This window comes from Poecilia latipinna, unplaced genomic scaffold (genome assembly GCF_001443285.1).
Source record: "Poecilia latipinna isolate Pla-1442-1.1 unplaced genomic scaffold, P_latipinna-1.0 Scaffold527, whole genome shotgun sequence".
NCBI classification, from domain to species: domain Eukaryota; kingdom Metazoa; phylum Chordata; class Actinopteri; order Cyprinodontiformes; family Poeciliidae; genus Poecilia; species Poecilia latipinna.
In genome coordinates, this window is record NW_015113143.1 from 65,986 (window position 1) to 85,315 (window position 19,330).

At 40.2% G+C, this 19,330-nt stretch overlaps 1 protein-coding gene across 8 annotated transcripts in view; it reads left to right on the forward strand.

The window, feature by feature from the left end:
- The first annotated feature begins 1,438 nt into the window (after window positions 1-1,438).
- dab1a (DAB adaptor protein 1a) overlaps window positions 1,439-19,330 on the forward strand; it is a 130,692-nt gene continuing 112,800 nt past the window's right edge. For 4 of the 8 annotated variants that reach the window (XM_015040792.1, XM_015040789.1, XM_015040788.1 and 1 more), the window contains exon 1: window positions 17,081-17,384. The gene's annotated coding sequence lies outside the window, so the exon portion shown is untranslated. Of the gene's footprint in view, window positions 1,498-17,079; window positions 17,385-19,330 lie in introns of those variants that run through there. The other 4 variants (XM_015040796.1, XM_015040795.1, XM_015040794.1 and 1 more) reach the window with 2 other exon arrangements.

Here is a 19,330-nt window from a genome sequence, read left to right on the forward strand (position 1 = left end):
GATAAAGTGCAGCAAACATCACATATTTTATGTTGTTGCACATCACAGGGCGAGCTTCACTCATGTTTGTGTTGAATCTTGTCTTGTTCTGCGAGATGTGTTGGAACAGTGGACAGGTCTGTCTGAGACAGGGCCAAGACTGGGTCACTTCTTGTTCCTCAGATTCTGAGTTCATTGTGTCATTTTATAATTATAAATGGAGACCAACAAAGAGCTTCATTCTACAGCTGCTTTCACTCAACTTCTATATAATCATCGAGCTTCTGTTTGGAAGCACTACAGCATATCTGTGATGAGGACATTCAGCTTTACATTTCTGCGTCACCACTTGATTGTAGTCCACTATACTATGGCCATAACAAAAATTAAATTGGTTGGTCATAACTTCCACCAAGTTACTTCAGAAGAAAAACAAGACAAAATTAGACAATATGGCTGGTGGTTTTTCTACCTACAACAGTGAAGCAGAGGGCGGACACAGAGCGGCTAATAGATGGATTTGTGTTTACCAAGAAAAAAACAAAAAAAAAACTATAGCTGAAATATTTTAAATCACAAGTTAAATCTATTTATAAAAAAAAGACCCTCCTGTTGTATGGATGTGAGGTTGGTGCATGAAGGGAAGCCTTGGTGTGCCTTTCTGCTTTGCACTTTGATGTAGCAGTAACATCTGCTAGGATTCAGCATGCAACATGAAATAAGAGCTGTGGGGCTGATGGTGAAGTTAATTAGCGCCCAGGTCAGTCACCTCCTGACCCACTTCCACCTTTCCTGCCTTTGCATACCCACTCCTCTTTCATACCAGCTCCCATGACTGCTAATAGCCACATTCTGAGCAACATCCTCTCTGCAGCTGTACTTTTTCCTTGTGTACTGCATGAGGACTTCTCCCCCCTACCCTCCGCACCCCGTCTGTCATAAAGAGAGAGGAGGCTATTTGTTCCCACCATGTCTCCAATTAGATACTCTTCTACTCATCCGTCTGTCATACCCCTCCTCTCTGCATCCTCCTGTTTCTCTCATCTGATGCTGTTGGAAGCGGGTTGTAAAACGGGCCGCCTTATCCAAATGGAGACGAGCCCTGCGGTCACCATAGTTTTGTTACTGAGGCAGAGCCACATTATTCTCTTTAGTCGGCCTGCGTGTATGCTTGCGTGTGTGTGTGTGTGTGTGTGTGTGTGTGCAAGTGTGTTTTTAGGCCGCGCTTGACATTAGCCTCGCAGTCACAGGTAATGATCTCATCTCCCCGCTGGTGACTAGAGGCACACCAAGAGAATTACACGCACACTGTGAAAAGGAAAGATGGGGAGCAGAGATTGGTATTGTAATGGTCCTCTAATGGGCCACCTGACAAGTGCTTTTTCTTAATGTTATACCTCCCTCTCTCCCTCCCCCCTCCCCCCCTCTCTCTCCCTCTCTCTCTACGTTTCTCTGTTTTAGGGGCTTTGTCCTTCTTTGAGGAACAACAACATGGACACCAGGTGTGGTGAAGACCAGGTAGGCATTCGCCTCTGATGGGTCGATGTCATGTCTCTTTTAGTTCTCAGCATTAAACAAATTGAGACAAAACGTTCTCCCACCAAATCCATGTTTTTATTCGTCCCCCACTGTAAGATGTTGCTTTGCTGTCCGATGTTCAGAGCAGAATAGTTCTGTCAGCCTCACACAAGCATCTGGTTTTCTCAGCTATTTATGAAACAAAATCCCTAAAGTAGATTTAATATCTCAATGAGTAAAGTTAGACTTTTGTCTACTTGAAGTAAGGTTACCCCAGATATTAACCGTAGTAATTTAGCTGCCGTTTAATGTTTGCAAAATGAAACAAATTGGTGCCTTCCTTGTTGAATCATTAAGTAATGTCTTACTTTAGTTATTAGGAGATCAGATGGTCTTTAGAAGTGGGGCAGCAACAGCTACTGTCACATTTCCTGATGCCTAAGCAGCAGGAGGACTTGTTGAAGAAATCATTGCGACTCCTCAGTCAGCAATGCGTCTCTACCAGCCCAGTTCAGTCCCAGAGGCAGCATTTTCACTGGCCAGAGCTCAGGTTTACACCACAGGATCACCATTAAGGTGCTGCAGCAGATCTACTGCTTTGTCATCTGGGCAGAGATATTTTAAATGCCAACACTACCAGCATGTACAATTGGTTGATGAATGTGTCTCTGTCGGTGCATATTCTGCTTGTAAACTTACAGCTGTAAATAATTAATCCTGTTATCTAGAGGTCAAACATTAATAAGAAATTGGCGTGTTGTAGTTTGTTTTTTTGGGTTTTTTTTTCTCCTGCAGATCAATAATGGGTACAGTGCCCAGCAACTGTCTTGAAGCACAGAGTCTTATGCAGCTCTCATGCATGGTGTATAGCTGTTGTTTCTGTCCTCATGACCAGGATGAGGACAGTAAGCTTCTCTCAGGGGAAGCATACAGACAAACACTGTCTGTGTGAGGCACAGAGGGAATGATTATTGCAAAACGATGCACTGAAAACAGCTAAAAATTAACACTGTCATTAGTTGCTTTAAGATGTACCATATTTTCTTAAACATGCACTAACAAAATCAAAGCAACACTATGTATGTTTTTGAAGAGGGAATAAAATTATAACATGATATAAAGCTAAAATAAAAGTTTATTTTGCAAATACAATGCCACTAATTAGTTTAATTTTGTGGAGTAGTTATTCTGCATTGTGTATTTTACTTCCACCAGGTTCTTTCAGTTGTTGCAATTTACAGCTGCTCATAGATTGTAAGTAGTTGCCATATTTTCCATTCATTCTGTTTCCGTCAAATACTCCTGGTTTCTCTTTTTGCTGACAAACTGTCAGATCCTCTCCTAATGTTGTTTGAGGTTTTTTTTTTTGGTAATATGTACTTTTTGTTAAATATAACTAATTAGATTTCAGTGCCTCCATTCTATCTGAGTGCTCAAATCACCAGCACTACAATAAATGTGTCAGACATCAGATACAAATCAATTTTACAAGAGTTTACTGAAAACAAGGAGTGTATTAGACAGATATTGTAACACCATAAAGGCAACCTTTGTGTCTACGTGACCAAAAGACCACTAAAGAACTAGCGTTTCATGTTGTTTCCTTCAGAATCGCTGCAGCCTGTCATGCAGAGTCCAGAGCACCTTGACAGACGCTGCATTAAAACACATAACATGAAAGGATTTCCATAGCCTTGAATCCATCTGCTCTCAGATCTGATATTTTTTATTTTTTTTTTAGCTTTCTCTCTTTCTCTCAGACATGATGATGCCTGTACATTCCTGGCTTTCTATTTTTCTATTTATACCCACTGAGATGAACAATGAGCCTCGGGCTCCCCTCACTCACCCACCTAAGTGCACACAGACTCATGCTGGCACAAAAACACACTTTTCTCCCTGCAGCACAGGTATACATATGTGGCGAGTTCAGGCTGAGGTGGAGGCTAGAGGGTTTCATCAACTGGGTGCTGACCGTGTGTTCTTATTCAATGCAGTTAGCAGCTGCGTGAAGCACCAGAAAGCACACTGAGGACTGGAGTTCCTGCTGTGTCCTTGGTTGCAGCCTTGTGTTGCACGGCGTCAAAGGGGAAAGCAATTGTGAAAACCTAAGAACACCTTGTGTCATGATTTGGCAGACATGGGCTTGACTTTGTAAACAGAAAAATGTTATAAGCAAGAGAGACGAAAAGTTGAGGAAGATGTTTGTTTTTAACATCCACAGAATCGCAAAGCACTGTATGACATAGATTAAATGAAAACCACAAACCTTTTTGTACAAGTGATTTAAAGTTTGTCAGAAAAAAAAAGGTCACATAAAATCATTGTAAAACAAGGTTTCCAGCTTTTTCTTTTAAGGCATCCACAGAGTCAGCAATTTCTGTTCCACGTCTAATGAGGTGCACACTTTAAAGGCCTTACTTTAGTTTGTAACCTCGCATGAGGACCAGCTAACAGATTCAGAGTCTGAGGTGGAGGGCAACAAGCAGCAGCGTGTTAGATAAAAGCTGACATGAATAATCAGGATCCTGAGCATTTAGAGCTCTGAAGGTGAGTGCAAGTAATTTAAAACGAATTCTAAATTTTGCCAGGAACCAGTACATGATAACTGCAATGTGAGTTTTTTTTTTATTTTTTTATTTTTTACTAGATTTAGTCAGGAGATCCATTGCTGCGTCCTGAGTGGCTTGGTACTGTGAGAGCATTGATCTCTCCAGACTGATGAATTTGCTGTTATAATAATTTAAGCTGTAACAGAACATTTATGGATTATTCCATGTTGTTCTAAAGGGAAAACCAGATCACATAGTTTAGAGATATTTCTTAAATAAAGGAAACGAGAACAAGAAGTGGAATTCTGTTGGTCAAAGCCTAAAGCTGAATCAAATCTCGCTTTTAGATTTTGTACACTGAACATATTGGCTGAATAAACAGAAACAACAACCTGCTTGGCTTTAGAGTGTAGTTCTCCAGTGGCTGTGCTTGGGATCTCTGTCTTGTTAGTATTTAAAATAAGAAAATAGCTGTAGAGTCAGGCACTAACTTGGTTTACGCACCGGCTGGTAAAGCTTGAAAGAAATAAATCAAGTTTGTCAAGTTTATTTGAATAGCATATTTCACCGACAAAGCATGATAAAAAAAAAAAAAAGCATTATGTAGCAGTGGGAAACTAAACAGAAGTACTGAAAAGTGTCAATCCAAGCTAGAATTAGTTTATGTTTCACTTATTATTAATTTATTGGCTAAACAGGTGGGTTATAAGGCTTGAAATGTTCAGTTTTGCACTTTTCTGGAAGTTTGCTCCAGATTAGTGGAGCAGAAAAAAAAACAAATGCTGCTTCTCCATGTTGGGTTCTGGTTCTGAGGGTGCAGAGTAGCCCAGACCCAGAAGACCTGAGAGGCTTGGAGGGTTGATGACAGCAGGTCTGTTTTAGTACTAAGCTTTTCAGTGGTTTATAAACTAACAGAAGCATTTTAGTGTATATTTGTCTGAGCTACATGGAGTCAGGGTAAGTGAAACTGAAGTTTGTGTGCAGATGCAGCAGTGGAAACTTGTTAGAAACTCGCTAGTTTAGTTAGTGGAGATTCTTCATCCTCCAGCACCATTGATTAAAAACTGTGATGGTTTCATGAGTGACTTGTTTTTCTTGGACTAATTTTCTGTCAAAGCAAATTGTGTAAAAGTTTATATTTGTTAACCAAAGGACTTCTCGTTTTGAATTCCTTCTTTTTTAGTGTGGGCCTTAAAACTTTAATTAACTCCAGCAATCAAAAACCAATTAGCAGCAAGCCATTAACCTGCCTGTTCTTTGTGACCTCAACTAAAAGGTGTGTTTATCACGCAAAATACACACATTGGCATCGGCCCGTAAGCTCAAACACACATTTCCAACGCAGAGGGAGAGAAAGAAATCTGGACTACTGCTGTGTAACTGAGCCTGTTAAAAATAAATGAAGACAACGTCCCTGAGACATAGCTCATTCTGCATTATTTAAAATGTTGGGAATACAAGGAAACTACGAAACTTTGACTTCTTCCACCTCCACTGGGCTCCTTCCCTCTTCTTCAAGTTTAAGCCTCTTTGCTCCAAGCAATACTCACACACACACACACACACACACACACACACACACACACACACACACACACACACACACTACATGTACACACTTGATTTAATTCCCTTTACAATATGTATTTTCTGTGCAGGTTGTGTTCTCTGTAAATTTGGACAGACATTAATTTGCTACAGTGTCTTGTGAAAGTTATTTCTACTAAAAACAAATGAAATTTGAAAATTGTGCATGCATACGACTTCAGTCCACCTTGCTATAATCCCTCTGCATAAAATCTACCTGTCTAGATTGATACGAGTTTAAATCCAGCTCTTCTGGTTCATATAGAACATTATTAGTGAACAAGCAGCATCAGGAATGAGCAGACGGCTGTGGAGGAATTGGTAAAACAATTTCCCAAGCTTTGAACATTTAATTGACCTCTGTTAAATCCATCATCCAAAATTAGGAAAGCATAGTGTACAAGTGTAACCCTGACATGGCTGCCCTCGTAGTTAAACGGGATGCGTAATTACTCAATAAATTAACCAAGAAGCTGTGGTCACTCTGGAGGGGAGTGCCCATGTCGCCCATATCAGAAACAGCCACTGTTGTGAGGTCGCTTCTCGCCAGCCCCTGTATTTCTACACGATGCACAACACACGATCGCAGGAATTGTTGGATGACTGGAAACATGTCTGAAAATGGAACAAAAATCACGATGTGTATACGTCCATCCTAACAAAACAAAACTCGTTTCCTACATTGTCTCTCCGTTAAGCTAGCTGCCACATTACGGACGCCTCTAGCTGAAAATATTGACAGTGGGTTTTAAATGTGGATTTAGAAAATGCTTTCCCAATACTATCAAAAATTCTCCAGCTTGAGAAGAAAGCCCTCCAAACCATATTTAGTGCATGATATGACACAGCAGTGGTCAATACGGAGACGGGGATAAGCAGGTGTTAACTTAATGCAGCGTTAGAGGGGTGCTGGGTGTTATGGATTTGATTATCATGTTAATTCAAGTTGCGGGAGACGCGAGTCTTGACTCTGAATTGATGTGAAAGACTTGAAAGTTAAAATGACTCCTTAACTTTGCTGTTGGCCAGATTACGTTTCATCTAAAGACCTGTTTTGTGCTCATTAACAAATTAATAAAAGAAAACATATGGCTCATTGTTTGGTCTTGAATAACGCACCTTTCAAAAAATGTGGATGTTGCCTTTGTTGGTGGGGTTATTAAAACAATGGTCAGTGCTAATTACAGTGTTCCCAATTGTATTGATTTGCAGCATGTCTGCTGATCAGACAGTCCAAAACATAACAAATCTATTAGTATTTCTAATAGTTACGCAACTAAAGCAAAACCATTAATTACTTTTTCTGCATTATGTATTGTCTGCAGCTGTAAAGTGAAAATGTTTCCCAGGAAAAAAGAAAAGAAAGCTTTGACAAACAAAGCCTCATTAACAGCTTTATTTCTTGGACAACAAATCGGCATTTACTCATGGCGCTGAGGTGAAAACGCTGCCTCATTCAACTTCGAGTGAAGCCCGCTATCTTTCTCTGCCACTAACCTTTTTGTCATAAGGTGGGGTTGAAGTGGTGAGGAGATGACGCAGAGAACCCAGGTTATGGTGAAGATGAATTTAATGATGAATATGAATTTAATGATGAATGTAGTTCACATAGTCCAAATCAGGCAGCACGGCGGGAACAACTAGCACGCAGTTAAGCACCGGTAGCAACTGACAACGAAGACTAAATCAACTGGAACTGACGTTGACACAGGACTTAACCAGTACAACTGGGAAGACGGACAGACGCAGACTGCAACGTTTGACAATTGACAAGGACCCGACGAGGAACACAGACAACAGGTGGGTATAAATACACACGGGGTAATTAAGGGAATGAGACACCCCTGGGGAGCAATCAACGGGGAGGACAGGACAGAGACTCACAGGGAAACAGGAACACATTGAAAAACTCAAAAACACACAGAAAACCACGGATCATGACACTTTTCTAATTACTTTTCAGACCTTAATTATGCTTCTGTTTTATTGCATGTGTACATTCATTACATTGGTACATAATTATTGTTTTTTATGCCTATTGGAAGAAAAAAAAAATATGTTCACAATCCTCTTGTCTAAAACATTCACAACCCACCAGGGTCTGGAGTCAAGACCATAACGACTCGTGTTATGTAGATGTTAAATGTGGTTTTCAAGAAAATGAAAGACATGGGACAGCGTTACATAAAGTAATAACATATTAGTTTTAATTTTCTTTTTCAGTTGGATTCAGACTTGTGGCTCAAAGAACCTGTATCCATTTGCAAATGACAAATGTATAATAGCGCTTTTTTTTTCTTTCTTTTTTTTTTTTTACTTTAGCCAGTTTTAAAAAAAAAACATTGAAAGTGCTCACAAGTCTTCAAAATTGAAACATTAGCATAATAAACTTTGTAAAAGAAAAAAAAAAGATACCAACTGAGACATCAAGGTGTAACAAAATATTTAAGTATTGACAAAATATCCAACAGTTCCTAATACAATAATTGTTTTGCAGCCTGTTCAGAGTGAGGGCAGTACCTTGAAATCTTACAAAACTGGCACCCTGCTCAGAGTTTTAAAAGCTCTTTCTGGTCAGCTGATCCACTTGTGATTCGCCACATTAATGAATGACTCTTACAACAGAAATTGTGAATAAACTACAATCCTGAAAGGCATTACTGAGTAACCACAATATTTCATACTAGGGGTTCCTGCACTAACTGTTTAAAACACATTTGCATTGAATGGAAGCAGCAGAAAGTCTACATGTAAAGGTTTTGCAGTACTTCAGTGATGTAACAAATATTATTCCAAGAACATCTTCAATTACATTACTAAAACTGTATGATCTATCCACAGTTTTCCCAGAATAACATGTCGTTTGCCCCGATAAAGTCACCTCAGTGTTATGCTAAATGCGTAGTGATTGGAAAGGCTGATAAAATTTGGCTCAGAGAATGCATAAAAATGAGTCTTTGTCTGCAGATAATTATCATCAGCAAACATTCATGAGGTCAGTTAGGACAGACGGGTTATTGGTTATTTAGTATGTTCCTGACAGAGGACACATAAACAGTAAAAACGCTAAAACAACATTTCTTTCACCCGAGGAAATTCATTGTCACAAATAATCCGACTGGTTGCTGACTATGCCAGCCATATCTTACATCGCCAATGTCTAAACTGCGCTGCGCTCTCAACTATGTCAAGAAGTAAATTGTCATAATTCTGAGGCAAAAAATGTTTTGGACAGGAAGAACATTTTTAGTTTAGGATGAGAAATGTGACTTTTATTGTTCATCTACTTTAATAAATGTCACTCACTTTTCTTATGTGGATTTTGGAGGAAAGTGTTGGTGGGCTTGTAAAAACAGTTTTATTTTTTCAAGAAAAATCACTTTTACAAATTTAAGGAAGACTTCACAGTTGCTTCATCAGATTTTGATGAAGCAAGAATTTTGCGCTGGGTTCATCTGCCAACACAATTCCCAAAGAATTGTGGCACCTCTGCCATCCCGTACTAATGTTGAAACATCCCTATATACAGGTTTGCAATTAAGAATCAGTCTGAAAAACTAGATTTTTTTATGGATCTAATATCTTATTGAAAGGAGCTGAACATTATGGTGCATAATAGCCTCCCTGTTGTTTGAATAATGCTATGTGAAGCTATTTTTTTTTCTTTTGCCAACTTTGTACACGTGTGCTGATGAAAGGACTTCTTTGCCATCATTGTAGGATACTTGAGAAAAGCAGGTGAACATTACAATAGGTGCATCGTGTTTGTTGTAGCAACAAAAGAAGAAAAAGAGTGCATGAAGTGGCTGAAGCACCCAGCTGGCATGACTCCATTGTTGTACGCCTAGCACTTTTTCTTTTTATCACACTTTTGTGTATGATATCAAGTTTGCCTTTAGCTGTTGAAGGAATTGAGTTGAGAAATCATTAAAGTTGTTCAAGTTTGAGTCCAAAGGAGCACAGAGGAGGATACAAAAGGAGAAGAGAGGCGAAGGAAATGTATGCATCTAATCAGTATAATGGGTCAATAAAGTTTTTTTATAATTTCATCTGGTCATTAAATTTGAGACACATGACTGAAATTCACAACTCTGGTTCAGTTAGTTCATAATACTAGAATACTTCTTAGTGGTTCTGACTTTTAGGTGCCATTGAATGAAGAAGATATTGGTGCATATTTGTGCCGAAGCAAGGAGTAGTGAGTTCACTCTGTCATGATGTCTATTGAGTATGAAGCCTGGCAGACAGTCGGCCATAAATTAATAGTAACCGGAGTCGGGAACAAGAAGCCTGTCTGCATAAACTTCATCACATCAGCCCTTAGTGATATCGACACAAGGCAGCAAAGAAGTCAAAAGTAATTAGAATAATACCAGGCGGTATAGTTCCTCAAATTTACGTTTCTTCGCAAGTCCAACCATAAACTTTGCAACACTGGAAAAGATTGTTTTTTTCCACACTTCCTGCTAAAAGAAAAAGTCAATCCTTTGGGCTCATATCTTGGAAAGCTGTGGGTTGATGTAAGAATTCATGCTAATAAATACAACCAGCAACTGAACATTTCCACAAGTGAAGCATGCTTGGTTGTTCTATTACATAGAATGAAAGAGAATATTCAGGGCGGACCTCAAAGGGTCGACCTCAAGCAGTGGGTGGAGATGAAGACGTGCAGGCAGAATAATTCAGCTCCGACTTTGTAAAGACGCTTATTTTTCACACGCTCTCACTGAACGGCACACTTTTTGAACCAAGGCGGACCTGAACAAAGTCGCAGCACTGAGTTTATTTTTTTTTCTGTTGGTATCATGACTTGTTATCGACTGCAGATACAGAATGATGTGAAGCAAAAAAAAGGGATTTCTTTTTTTTTTTTTTTCCACAAGACATCCCCATTAATGAAACATGATTAGGAGTGATGGATCCTCCCAAAAGGCAGAAGCCCTGAAAGATGCACAGATAAAAATCATAAACATTTGAGACACTTCAGCAGAGCACATCTTCATATCTTGCCCTCTGCGAGTTCAAGTGCACGCATGCACACCAACTCCTTCTCCTGTACGTTAATCAGCATCACACAAGTCAATCTGTCACCTCTGATTTTTTTTATTTGTTCCTAGCTACTTCCCTGCCACTATTTTCCATTTCTAACTGTATTTACATATAAAGAGTTCAGCTCGAACAACCTGTCATGATGTCTGAAGTCGCTCTTCATGCGTGCACATCCATCGTTTTAAATCTGCCTCGCTTCCCTCTCGTGAACCTTCTCTCTTCTTCACGTGCTTTTTTTTTCTCTTCACATGTGTCAACCCTCTTGATATGCTGATGTATCTGAGTTGCTCTCGCACACATCAGTAGTGTCGTGCTTTGATAGCTGTGGGTGTGCTGTGATGTCTTGTCTTCTGTTATGTCTGCTTCTTGCGCTACCTTTTTTCCTCCTATATTCTTCAAGTGTGACACTCACACACACACACACACACACACACACACACACACGCACACCCTTCCAACCCCTCACCGTAAATAAATGTATAAGTCTGTGGAACGCTTTGCAAAAAATATTCATACAAGTTGAACATCTTCTTTAGAACCACAAATTTCAAAATACGTTATCAGGATCATAGACTAGCAAAAAGTAGCGTGTATTGGTGAAGTGTAAACAGTTTTTGGAAATGTCCTCCTTTTTATCAAGTCTTCCTTCATGACTTGGCTCTTAGCTCTTTCTGTCTTCCCATCAACTCTGATCAGCTTCCTTTTGCTTTCTCAAATAAGGATTCCCCCAGGGCATGATGCTGCTGCCACTGTGTTCCACATTGTACATGGGTGACTTGCAGTGTTGGTTTTCCTCCACACATAGTGTTTTACATGTGGGCTGAAAAGCTTAATTTCAGAGGTGCCATGTGGCGTAGCTGCAGAGCAACGCCCCCGTATACACAGGCTATTAGTGCCGTAAACGGCCATCTGGGGTCCAATTCCCAACCTTGAGACTCTTGCAGCATGTCATCCACTCTTCTCTCTCTGCTTGCTTCCTGTCGGATTACTGTAAATAAAGACGACTATCACCAGAAAAACTTAAACTTCTCATCCTTTTTCCACGTCTGCTACGAAGTAATCAGGTGTTCTCATGACTTTCTTCTCGCTGGTTGTCGATAAACTCTAGATTTGCAAAGTGCAAAACCAAAAGTGGATTTTTAGCATCAGTCATGGGTCTCTCAGCTTCATTTCTGATCCATTCTCTTGTCCATCAGGTGTACGACTATATCTTAGTAGATTTTTAGTTGTTTACATTTGTGGATAAAGGATTAAAACATGCTTAGAACACAAAACACATTGTTATACATTTCCACTTCACTGCACTACTTTGTGTTGGTCTGTTACATAAAATCTACATAAAATGTGTAATGTAGAACTTCTTGGGGTAAGAATACTTTTCCAAGTTTAATTTCATCGTGAAGACAATAGATAGGTCGTTGCATTGTTGGGTCAAAGTGAATCTTAATCTCGTCAACAAGGTTTCCCAAATTCACCTCCAGACGTATTGACATCTGTGAAGAGGTGACCGTCTCATTCCCAGCCATCAACTGATTGCAGTTGTTTAATTGCAATGTCATCCAGCCGCTGCAGGCTATTTCTGAATATAACAAGGCTGGTTAAGAACAGGAGCACACAGCCTCGATTAGAGCTTTAATAAGGTGTAGCAGCTAATGTCCCATGCTGCGTCCCATGGGTGTTTTCCTGTGGCTGTTGCTTCAGTCCAGCCGGATGATAATTTGTCTAACTTTGACATCACCAGCTCAGGAGTAATCCACCAATATTTTGTTTTTGTTTTGTTTTGTTTTGTAAACAACAATTACACCCCCATCAATGTGAAATATGAAAAAAAAACAACTGCATTATAACCACCACTTTGAATTTCCATTAAAATCAACTTATTTTTCCAATATGTTTTAACAAAAAAAAATGAATTAAACAGTAAATTTATTTGCTTCAATGATTAATTGTCAGCAGGTCTTTTCTAAACTAGGACATAAAATGCTTTAAGTGATGATTTATTTTGCATAGGTCAGAATTCACTGTCATTTACACTCAAGAAGTTAAAATGTAACAGATCTGGATTTACATTACAACATGACTTCAAATTAATTTAAGCTGAATGACTGTGTGGTTATGGCACTGGTAAAATGTGTTTGCCATCTAATATGGGAGTCTTGGCCTGTTAAACTTATTAGAAATGCTGCCAGTGCTTTTCACTGCAGCATGCTGTACAGATCTTCTCATCATTAATTTGCTGATCCACTTGTTTGATGTCTGATTTCGCCGCTTCGATGTCCTCATCTATATTTAAACACGTTTTACATTAAATCTGATGGCTGTGCATTCTGCATGATTGCCGGTCAACATGTTAGACAGTTTAAGATTTATTTCAGACTCTGATAATCTAACTGGTGTAAACCCAAGGTGTCACTGCACTGCAACGTTTTGCGGAGCAACGTTCAGGCAATTAGAGTTGGTTTTAACGAGTTTGACCCGTTTTGCTGATTAGATGCATACATCTCCTTCCCCTCTCTTCCCGTTTTGTATCCGTCTCTCTGCTCCTGTCTTTCTCTTCCTCCTTCTCACTTTTTCCATCACTTTTGCAGATGTGTGGAAATTAGACGAACTTTCATCCTGTACAATGCAGAGTCTTTATCCATCTGGATATTCACCAGCAGATCTTGTGTTTGCTTGCCTTTGCAAATGTGATTGCATCATCCCATTCCCAGGTGTGTGTGTGTATTCGTATGACAGGAAAGAGAGGAAACGGAGAAAGCTAGCTGCTGGCTTGCCTTCATGAACGTCTCGGCTTTATCTGCTCAGCCAAGCTGAGCCAGAGCGACAGAGACTGAGAGCAGAAGAAGGTAAGCGAGGGAGGCAGATATGCACGGAGGGAGATACGGCAGAAAAGGCAAAGATACTGGAGTGTGGGAGGGAGCCGGAGTGGAGGGCTTTACACAGATAGAGAAGGTAAACTACAGCCAGAACTGTGAGGGACAAGATGACTTAAGGACAGAGAGAGCTGGAAAACTGCACAAGGTTGTCTGGTTTCAAGAATGAAGGTTTTGAGCAAATCAGAGGAGCAGTGGGTGGGTTAATGATGAATGTTTAAAACAGGTTTTGCAATTGTAGGAGTGGATCTGTGCAGGAAGGATGTAGAGACACTGCATGCCTTCAAATATAATGTTGGTCACATTTTATTATTGGCTCCCCTGGTAAGATGAGTGGAAGCCTTGAAATAATAATAATAACCTCTTATTAAAGTAGGTTATTACACATATGACCTACTCATTTCTACATATTTCACACTAAAAGATGTACGACGGCATGTTTACGCTACTTAAAAGTGTAAAGTCGTACTGATGTCAACAAGAGACGAAAGCAAGTTTACTGGCCTCAAGAAGCAATAAATAAAAATAACTTGTCTTTTGTAATTACACATTGGATATCAGGGAATAAATTCTCTCTACTGATAGTTTTTGCACTGACAGACTGAGGTCTGAGCAAGGTTTGCTGTGCTTCACTTTCACACCACCACATACGGTAAGCAGTCTCCTCAATTCGGAAGAAGTAGCTTTCCATTCATCCGACACACTTTGTGGAGGAAAATTCCCACTGTGGCCGGATAATGAGCCATAACACAAAGAAGACCGTTATCTAACCTTGTCAGACTGGAAGAATGGTGTGACTATGCACATTATGGTCTCTGGCTCAGAGTAAGAAAAAGCTCCGGCTTTTTATTTTTATTTTTTTTGGATTTCCTTAAAGCTACCACAATTATCCTGAATTGCACTATGCCTTAAATGCAGCAACAAAACCCTTTGGCTGTTTTGTGTCTGCAACACAGCCAAAGGGCAAATATGTACATATGCCCCCGGAAATTTAAAAAAAAAAAAAAAAAAGAAATATCTCCTGGCTCCTTACCATTTACTAACAGTTACAAGAGCGCTGAAAATATTGCCTGATGCACATTTTCTGTTCAAGGAGCAATTCTTACATCTACCTGCAAAATCCATCTAGAGCAGTTAGTTACCCCAAACAAACACTCACGGACCACCTAATTTGAAATTGCCACTCAAAATCACATCTTACTATATACAACCTGATATGAAGATATGAGTCTCTGAACTCATTGTCTTTGTTCCTCCTAATGTGAAGGGTGGCTTTGTGAGTGTGACTGGCCACAATAAAACCACAAACGAGTTTTTGAGTTATTTACAGCATGGATTCTAAGCTTCCCAATGATAAAAAACACATGGAAATCCAAAATGTGTTGTGTGCACCAATAACATTTGAGAGCTATTTATAATTTAGAAGCATAATAAAAGAAAAAAAATTGCATTTGCAAAAACAAACATTTACTTTCAGCCTGCACATAGCCCAGATTAAATTATTTTATTTTGGGTGTTAAGATGCGGTTAGTCGGCGTGGGGCGCAGCTCTGTCACTGCCTCATCACAGTCTTATCGCATTCAGCACAGCCACAGACCTAAATCTGCGTACTATGTATCGTAATAGTGTTCAAAATCTAAAGTTCCTGCAACTCACCCTGAGAAACGTTCCACTGGTATCTTCAGGTTTTTTGTTTTTTCTTTAGTTACCGCGTTTTAAGCCGCTTATCCATTATTATTTTTACACACAATACTTTGGAAAGCTAACTGTACCATCGCGCTTTGAACTCACATCACGGCAAATGAGCGGTTGTTTACATGCAGTACCTTAGGGTCCACAGTTTGAGAAAGACTGATCTAGAGTTACCAGATCTCAGTACCATGTTGTCACACCAAGCACAAATGGATGTACATTTTAGTGGCAACACAGAGCCCTGCTAATATTTTCACAGTCTGTCACTGTACAAACACAATTTTAAGTGCAATGTACAACTGCAAATACCAAGACATGGCAATCAACCGAGGCGGTCGGGGCAAGCAGAGCATTATTAAGAGAAGAGGCCAAGAGGCCCATGATGAGCTGCAAAGATCCACAGCCTACGTGCGTTGATCAGCGGACAAGACGGCAATTAGTCTTGCAATTCGTCTCCACAAATCTGGCCTTCATGAAAGACTTTCAAGAATCCAAACCTTTTTTTAAAAAAAAAAAAAAAAATCCATAAGACGTTCTGTGCAGTTTGTCACAAGCTATAAAAGCGAAAGGGTAAACATTCTGGAAGAATGTGCTGTGGACAAATGAGGCCAGACTGAAACCAGAACAGTGTGGCAAAAGAGTAACACAACCCATCACTGCGGACACCCCATCACTATGGCGATATGTGGCATAAGCAGGATCATGCAGGTTATGTTTTTCTTAAACTGGAAGAAAAGTTGGTTGAAACACAGATGCAGCTGAATACGGGACGATCCTGTAAGAAAACTTAGAAGCTGAAAAAGACTTGACACTTAGGTGGAAGTTTGTTTACCGATCAGACAATTACCTGAAACATTCAGCCAGAGGAAAATAATGATCTAAATCATTATTTTAGATCAAAGCATATTCATGTGTTCAGTGACCCAGTCAGTCCAGACCTGAATCAAGTTGAGAACCAGTGATAAAGTTGTACATTGCAGTTCACTTAGCAGAAGAATGGGCAAACATTTCAGTTTCTCGATATGCAAAGCTGTTATATTTAAAATAAACAGATCAAAAAAAAAAAGATGCTGTAATTGCAGTGAAAAATTGTTCGACTGACTCGAGATGTACAGCAAACGTTTATTTTTATTTGTAAGAACAAAATGTACCGCTTTCACTTTCCAATTACTTGTCACTTTGTGTTAGGTTGTTACATAAAGTTCCAGTAAAATACACCGATATTTGCAGCTGTGCGAAGTTCAAAGGAATTGATGATCTCCCCCCAAACTATGAATAAATTACATTGTTGACAGCATTAGTCTTTGTGTTTCCCCTTTGTTGCTCTGACTTTTTCATAGTTTAGGATCTGGAAAATGTGCTGGTACAAAGGTCAGAAGTGATTTTTCCCAAACTCATGACTCACCTCTGATGCAGACTGCATGATTGCACCGTGGGTGGTGATCCAATCAATAGTGTTAGCTGAATGAGTGGATGAAGGCTGCATCACGACTGGTTATTTGGCGTCTCTGTCAGCGTGTAGTACTATGAATGTGTAGTGAAGGAGTGGGCGTGTGATGACGGTGAAGTCTGGACAGTACACTCATCTTCCAAAGTACAGTCCAGACTCAAAGATCTGATGGTTCCCATCTCTTCATCTGCACCTCCCTCTCAATTCTTCCTCATTATATGTCTCATATGTTTTCTAAACCTTTGATTCCCTCCTCCTCCTCTTCCACCCTTGAAAGATGGAAATCAGGACAGTTCAGCAGCGGAGGGGTTAAGATGAACCCAGCTTTGTGATTGGCTGCCGGCCGGCGGTCTGATCCAGCCTACAGAGAGAGGTAACCAGGCAACCTCAGAGAGGAAGAGGAGAGAAGAGGGGGCAGAGGACCGGGGAGTTAGAGCAAGAGAGGGAAAAAAAAGAAGAAGCGCTGAAAGAAGCCTGACATAGTTTTGTAAGAAAATGTGGAAAAAGATGTAAGGGAGCTTGGGAGCGCTCTCCCCGGGATGGAAGACGGGATTACTGGCCCTGCTGAAACACACTGTGGATGTCTGAGGAACGCAGCAGGAGATAACGCGGGGATGACTGGATTCTTACAGCCTTTTTCTCGAAATGGGAACTAACTGTGCCCAGTTTCGCTGTAGTGCAAAGGTAAGTGCGCAAACGGCCGGGAGTGACGCGGAGCCGCTGAAAGACGGCTGTGCAAGAAAGTGTGCGCACTTTAGACGCCTGTGGATTCAGTGTGCGGGGCTCCTCTCTATCTGCAATGAATTATCCACTACTACTGCTGGTGCAACGGGATTCTACTGCGCTCATCTGTGTGTGTGTGTGTGTGCGGTGTGTGTGTTTGGCGGTTAAAGAGGAGTGACCCCCACCACTCCCTCCCACTGGCACAGTGGTCAGAGTCGTTTGTGTGTCTTTCGGCGGGAGAAAAGCTGCATTTTGGTGTGTGTGGTTACGGGACGCCCCCTCCCCTTCTCCTGCAGATCCAGCCGCACTTCCTGCGTAATAATTTATAATCAGGCGAGATAATCTTAACTTTGTACCCCCCCTTCTCCTCTCAGAGACCCAGCTTTACTGATTACCAGGCTCTTCAATGTGCTTCACTGTTGGATGCTGCCACTGCCTCCAGTAGGGGAAGAAAAAAAAATCTTCGGGGCCAGGGCAGCCTGTGTGTGACTTTACAGTAACCTATTAGACCTCGTGGCCTTTCTTTATTATATTTCATACACGAGTTCACCCTTAATCCTGGTTATTGCATTATGTGGCCATACTGCGCCTACAACTTGCAGTGGGAAAAACTTCCTTTACGCGCCCATCGGTTCGGTTCCTGCCCGTCGCACAATGGGAGCAAGGTGAAATTGACCGAAACGCGGAGGTTACGTTGATGAAGTTTTAGTGCAGAAATGTAGTCAATGGGCTGTGGGCCGCAGCTGCCTCTCAGCCACCGGGTCTTGGTTGATGGAGTAAAGAGGGGTCGGGGATGAATGAGCGCAGCCCCGACCAGTTTGCTTTGAGGGGGGCCCATGCAGGCTCCGCTGCAGCTAAAAGCCGCATTAATCATGAGGCTGTGGCGCTCTGCAGACCCTCACTCTCCTTTCTGCCTCTGCCTGCAAGGCACACGACCCGCATCAGCTGCAGATGCAGCATGTACCTGCTGTCTGCACACCGCTGAACACAGAATCCCCGTTTAAAGTCCTTATTGTGAATTCCTCTCTGAGAAGCACTTTTTTTTTCTTTTTGTATTGAAATAGTTTTATTTTTCAGAAAGTTAAATTGTTGCTACTGCTGCCACTACCGATGATCAGTTTTACATTCATCCAAATCAACAAAATAATTGGACGCTTGTAGTTTAAAACACGTGAACATTTATCATAATTTTCTTCTTGCGAAAACATTCAATTAATGCTGTTAATTGGCCTTAATGTTTACATTTGTGTTCAAAAAGGTTAATTAGGATCAAGTAGCTAACTAAAAAAAAGGAAGAGCTTTTACTTTGAAAGACCGGAAGTGTATGTAGTGACGTTAGCTTAACATTGTGAATTTAAAAGAATTGGAGCGAAGACGTCCCGTGGATATTATTATGAAACATCGAACATGAACAGGTTGTAAAATAAAGTAGTCATAGTCTGAGAATATCCCTGGCTTATGAATCAAATCTTAAATTTGAAGGTTACTGTCAAACATTTTTGTCAAGATTCTAGTGCAAATATCTTAGCAAACGTAAAATAAGACAAAACTAATTTACAAGTAACTTTTTAGCAAGATATAGAAGCATATGTTAAGTAAATAATTCCTTAATATTGATGAATAATATAACAAGACATTTTTCCCACATTATAAGTTAAATTGTGTGCCAATAGAACTAGTACATTTTCATCAATATTAAGAAATTATTTACTTGAAACAAACCTCTATATCTTGCTGAAAAGCTACTTTAAAATCAATTAGTCATATTTCATGTGTAATAAGGTATTTGCTCTAGAAACTAGACCAAAATTACTTGGTAAGATTTTTTTTTTTTTTTTTTTTTTTTTTTTTCCCGGGTTTTTCCCTTTTTTCCTTAAAAACCCCCTTTTTTTGTAACCTGGGGAAAT